Source organism: Aotus nancymaae, unplaced genomic scaffold (assembly GCF_030222135.1).
Source record: "Aotus nancymaae isolate 86718 unplaced genomic scaffold, 86718_ANA_hifiasm-v0.15.2.pri h1tg000043l, whole genome shotgun sequence".
Lineage (NCBI taxonomy): Eukaryota > Metazoa > Chordata > Mammalia > Primates > Aotidae > Aotus > Aotus nancymaae.
This window is the reverse complement of record NW_026988457.1, coordinates 766,755-772,925: the sequence shown is the minus strand read 5'-3', so window position 1 is coordinate 772,925 and position 6,171 is coordinate 766,755. Positions and strand designations below refer to the sequence as shown.

The window sequence follows — 6,171 nt, the reverse complement described above, 5'->3', positions numbered from 1 at the left end:
GGCAGACTGGGCATGCTGTTCCCGCTCTGGAGCTTCTCTCAGCCAATGCCTAATCTCCTAACTGGATTCCTGCTCCTGTGAGCACCAGGCCCATACATGTGCGCGCGCGTGCGTGCACACACACACACACACACACACAAGGTTTGAGCTCAAAGCTGCCACAGTCCTGGTTCTAGAACCTTTACTCCATGGAGCAAAGGGCCAGCATGGACAGGAGAGTGGGCATGGGGACAAGCTCCTGACTTCTCAGTTTGCCTTTGACAGCACCCTCCCCTTCCAGTTCCTCCTCAGAGACCTGTGGCATTATTTATAACACTGAGGGGCTGGGAGACGCCTGGCAGCTATTGCTGCCCTCACCGGGATATCCCGGGTTGCTAAGGAGGTCAGAGTGAGTGAATCACTAGCGTGATCCATCCCTCCAAAACCACCTCATCCTGCCTTCATCTTTCCTGTTGTACCTGCATTCCAGGTGTCAGCCTCTGTTCCCTGGGCAAGGAGTTCCTAATGAAAACTGTCTTCACAGCATCAAACACACCAGAAGTGCCATCAGCAGCCTCTAGCGAACCACACCAGATGGGGCTGAGGACCATATCTGGCACTTGCTAATGAGTTTGTTCTACTTTCCACCCAGAAAAGTTGGAACCAGTCCCTCCAAGTGGCAAGACTCAGGATTAATCAGAATTTGGGGTAGAGCCCAAAATGCTTACTGAAAGTTCTGTGCTTGATTTGAGCTATTTTATGTAATAGCATGCATGGAGTCTTAGGAAAAACGGCACTGGAAAGATGACCGTTGCTTTTATCATTGCTACAGAATGCTGTATAGACTCTGCTACTGCAATGGTCATCCTACACTTTGGTTCTATTTTACGATTCACAGTCCCACATTATGTATTCTCACAATATTCCGATAAGGAAGATAATATTTGACAACAGGGAATCGCGCAAGCGGCTCCCCCAGGCCACACAGCTGGTTAATAGAGAAGAGCTTAAAACCCAGACCTCTCTGCTTGTTCTGTGTGCTTCCATGCTCATGTATCTATTTTTAGGCTCCCAAAGATGAACTTCAGATCGTTTCATTGGCCCTACCTTCTTTTTTTGTAGTTGCAGGAAGGAACAACAATTTTGAGAGACAAATCATCACATTTCCCTTCAGAAATAGAATTATTTTCATTCATCTTCCTCCAAAGAGTCACGCAGTTTGTTACGAAGCTGCCCTGTTTGTGTCATTGCTGTTTCGGTTTGCGCTGGTATCTTTTCCCCCTTCCGAGCCTCCTCAAACCTTCCATCTGAGGTGATCTGGAGTGGAGTGAGTCACTGAGACACAGACGTGGGACCGTCTGTGAGCAGCTTGAGTCAATTATTCCAAAAATTATGAAACTTATTCATCAGTGGGGGTTTTCAGTATGTCTTGTCTTCACATATCTAAAAATATCAGTGCCTGCCCATTTCATGGCTCATAGAGATTGCCTGATATCTGGTTATGTTCATCCAGATTGAGAGCTGCTTATGGGCAGGGCCCATGTCTTAGCCAACCTTTGGTTCCAAGGCCTAGTACAGTAACTGGTACACAGTAGGCACTCAATAAATGTGTGATCAATCTGGTTGGGTTGGACTGCAAACCCCTAGGCCCTTCCAATCCAAGAATAAGCAGGGAGACCAGATGAGGTCTGATGCACTCCCAAGTCAACCAAGCATCTCTGGCTGGTGCCCCAACTTCTGCTGATCCTCTTCATGGACCCCAGTCAGTGCCTTTGCCTGTCGACCCCCACAACTGCGCCGCCCTCCTACTCCCCCTGACCAGACTGTAAGGAAATGGGAGGGGAAAGAGGAGATCGAGCAGCCTCCACTAACACTAAATTGGTTTACCTGGCCTGTCTGTGTGCCCTTCTGGCATCCAGAATTTATTATTCTTGAACTGGTTGTCTGTCATTTATAAATGTTAATGTGCACATAACTACTTTGCAGAAAAAAAATCTACTTACCTAAAATATTTCTCATTCTGGTCTATTTTCAAACATGAGTATTTATAGAGTTAGAATCAATGATTATGCTATAAACTATTGTGTATGCTTATTTTTAAAATATCATCTGTATACCTCCATATTAATGGTTACATGGTGTTTTATTACACTGATGTACTCTCGTCTCCTTGACATTTGCTATTCATTGGTTACTGGGGTTGCTTCAATTTTTCGCTATTGTGAATTGTGCTATGATAAACACATTGTTTGAATTTCCTTTTCGTCTTTTAGTATTCCTTAGAATTTGTTTCTTAGACTATATGCCTAGTAATAAGACAACCAGGGCAAAAGAAAGAATGGACACACACACACACACACAGCCATGTGGCATTACAGAAAGATGAGAACAAATTGTTAGTTTCTATTTGACAACACCTTTTAGGCAAGGGTTTTTAAAATCTTACTTTTATTTATTTATAGGTTTTTTGAGACAGAGTTTCACTTTTGTTGCCCAGGCTGGAATGCAATGTCACAGTCTCGGCTCACTGCAACCTCCACCTCTTGGGTTCAAGTGATTCTCCTATCTCAGCCTCCCAAGTAGCTGGGATTACAGGCACACGCCACTATGCCCAGCTAATTTTGTTTTTTAGTACAGAAGGAATTTCATAATGTTGGCCAGGCTGGTCTTGAACTCCTGACCTCAGGTTATCTACCCGCCTTGGCCTCCCAAAGTGCTGGGATTATAGGTGTCAGCCACCGCACCAGCCTTAAATCTTACTTTTAAAAAGTCAAGGTCTTGGAATTCGAGGATTGAAATGGAATTTTTTTAGAGTTAATTTGCACCAATCCCCTTAATGGTTACCTTCTTCAACATTACAATTCCTTGTTTTCACAGTCAGTTGTAATTTGTTGTTCAGGTTAAAGCACGTGAAGAAAATCGAGCCTCGTACAGACAGGTGGTTGTGAAAGAATAAGTTTGTAATAGTCTTTTTAGATAAATCTGTGTATTCTTTTTTAATACTAAACTATATATTAAAGCAAGCAAGGTAGAAGCTAAAAAAGAAAAAAATATATATGAGTGAACTTTTTATATTCTGTTACATTAAAATTCATTGGTCTATCTTGCACTTTGAATGACTCTTTTGCCCATGCATGATTTTTTAACATAATTCATTGGTCAGTTGGAAAATTTAGTTCAATAGTATAGAGAAACCTTTTAAATGTAGACACATTGTATTATACAGTATCAAAAAATTACATTGGTCCAGGACTAGATGGCTTCACTGGAGAAGTATCCAGGTCCTAGGACAGGACATCTTATCAGAGAAGATGGAATCTCAAAGCAGCCAAGTGGGGGAAGCGGAGCCCCAACTTGAAGTGGTGCCTCAGGAGTTGGGACTTGAGAATTCATCCTCGGGACCTGGGGAGCTTCTGAGCCACATTGTGAAAGAGGAATTTGACGTAGAAGCAGAATTAGCCCTGGCTGCCTCCCAGCCTGCCGGATTGGCGGAAAGGCTGATCGGAGACCAGGACCTCGGAACCTCACTGCTCCCAGCAGCACCTCAGGAACAGTGGAGATACCTGGATTCTACTCAAAAGGAGCAATACTGGGATCTCATGCTGGAGACCTATGGGAAAATGGTCTCAGGGGCAGGCACTTCCCATTCCAAACCTGACCTGACTAATTCAACAGAATATGGGGAAGAGCTGGCAGGACTGTACCTTCATGTCGATGAGAAGATCCCAAGACCCAGCTGCATAGGAGATAGACAAGAGAATGACAAGGAGAACCTAAACTTGGAAAATCACAGAGACCAGGAGCTTCTGCATGCTTCCTGTCAAGCCTCAGGACAGGTACCTTCTCAGGTTTCCTTGAGGGGCTTCTTTAGTGAGGATGAGCCAGGATGCTTTGAAGAAGGAGAGAATCTCCCTGAGGCTCTGCAAAATATTCAGGATGAGGGAACAGGGGAACAGCTCTCTCAAGAAAGAATTTTTGAGAAACCACTCGGTCAGCATTTGCCTAATCCTCATTCAGGAGAAGTGTCCACCGTGTGGCTTGAGGAGAAGAGAGAGACCTCCCAGAGGGGGAGCCAAGAGCCCCCATGGCCCAGAAGCTCCCCACCTGTAGGGAGTGTGGGAAGACCTTTTTTAGGAATTCTTAGCTTGTTTTTCACCAAAGAACTCACACCGGAGAGACATACTTTCAGTGCACCATCTGCAAAAAATCCTTTCTGCGGAGTTCAGACTTTGTGAAGCATCAGAGAACTCACACAGGAGAGAAGCCCTGTAAATGTGATTACTGTGGGAAAGGCTTTAGTGACTTCTCAGGATTGAGCCACCAAGAGAAAATCCACACGGGAGAGAAACCCTATAAATATCCCATCTGTGAGAAAAGTTTCATTCAAAGATCAAACTTTAATAGACATCAGAGGGTTCACACAGGAGAGAAACCTTGTAAGTGTTCCCATTGTGGGAAAAGTTTCAGCTGGAGCTCGAGTCTTCACAAACATCAAAGATCCCACCTAGGAAAGAAGCCCTTTCAATAGCCAGTCACCACACTCTGTCTGCCCATTCCCATCTCCCAGCCCATTAAAAAAAAAAACACTCAGCTCCATCAAGAAGAATTATGTCTCTAAGAGGATACCCCTGATAGCTCCTTTTTTCATGGATTGAAGAGGAAAGAATCTGAACATGGCTTTGGACTTGGAGGATATCTTGGATTGGATTTCACAATGGCTTAAATTCTTGATTCTGCCTCAGGAGAGAGAATACTCTTCATGTTTCCACTCATCCTTCCTTTGGACTTATTGGGGGAAAAGTCTAAATTGGAGATCCAGGTTTAGAAGTGCTTTCTGGGAGGCATTTAATGGGATCAGCTGTAGTCACTGTTTATGGGAAGAACCTGAGATCAGCCCCTTAAAGTGGATTCTAGAGCAAGTCTTCTGTTCCAGAAGGAGAGAAGGGGAGACACAAAGAGGAGCAGTGAGCTCACATGTGTTCTTTGTGATGGGGTGAAAAACTAACTTCAAGTGTTCCTTGTTTGAAACAAACTTAGCAGAGTCTCTTCCTAAAAAACAAAACAAAACAAAACAAAAATCTACAAAATATTTCAGAAAGAATTAACACTAGTTCTTCTTAAACTTTTCTTTTAAAAAATGAAGAGGAAATAATACTTCCAAACTCATTTTTTGAGGACTCCACTACCCTGATGACAAAATCAGACAACGATACTATAAGAAAATAAAACTGGTCAGCTGTGATGGCTCATGACTATTATCTCAACACTGTGGGAGGCTGAGGCTCGTGGATCACCTGAGGTCAGGAGCTTCTGACCAGGCTTCGCCAACATAGCGAAACCCCATCTTTACTAAAAATACAAAATTAGCAGGGCGTACTGGTGCATGCCTGTAATCTCAGCTACTTGGGAGGCTGAGGCAAGAGAATCCCTTGAACCCAGGAGGCGGAGGTTGCAGTGAGCTAAGATTGTACCATTGCACTCCAGCCTGGGCAACAAGAGCAAAACTCTGTCTGAAAAAAAGAAAAGAAAAGAAAACTACAGACCAATAACCTTGATGAATATTGATGCAAAAATTCTCAATGAAAGACTATGAAACTAAATTCAACAACATATAAACAAAGAGTATACATCATAACCAAGTGAGATTTATTTGTAGAATGCCAGGATGGTTCAAAATATGATAATCAATCAATGAAATATACCATATTAACATAATGAAGGACAAAAACCACATGATCATCTCAACTGATACAGAAAAAAAGCATTTTACAAAATTCAATACCCTTCATGATAAAGCACTCAACAAACTAGAAAAAGAAGGAAATTATCTAAACATAGTAAAGGTCATATATAAATAGCCCAAAACGAACACCATAGAAATTGTGAAATACACCTCTAAGATCAGGAACAAGGCAAGGATTTCCACTCTTATCCCATTATTCAACATAGTACTGGAATTCCTAGCCAGAGCAATTTGGCAAGAAAAATAAATAAAATGTATCCAAATTGGAAAGAAGGAAGTAAAAATATATCTGTTTGCAGGTGACATAATTTAATAAATGTAAAATCCTAAAGATTCCACCAAAAAACTATTAGAAGTAATTTTAAAATACAGCAAAGCTGCAAGATTCGAAAATCAATTGTGTTTCTATATACTAAACAATAATAAATTTTAAAAAGTGAGAAACAATC

General features: G+C 42.2%; 1 pseudogene; it reads left to right on the top strand.

The window, feature by feature from the left end:
* The first annotated feature begins 1,670 nt into the window (after positions 1–1,670).
* LOC105706665 (zinc finger protein 18-like) lies at positions 1,671–4,507 on the top strand (annotated as a pseudogene).
* The last annotated feature ends 1,664 nt before the right edge of the window (positions 4,508–6,171 follow it).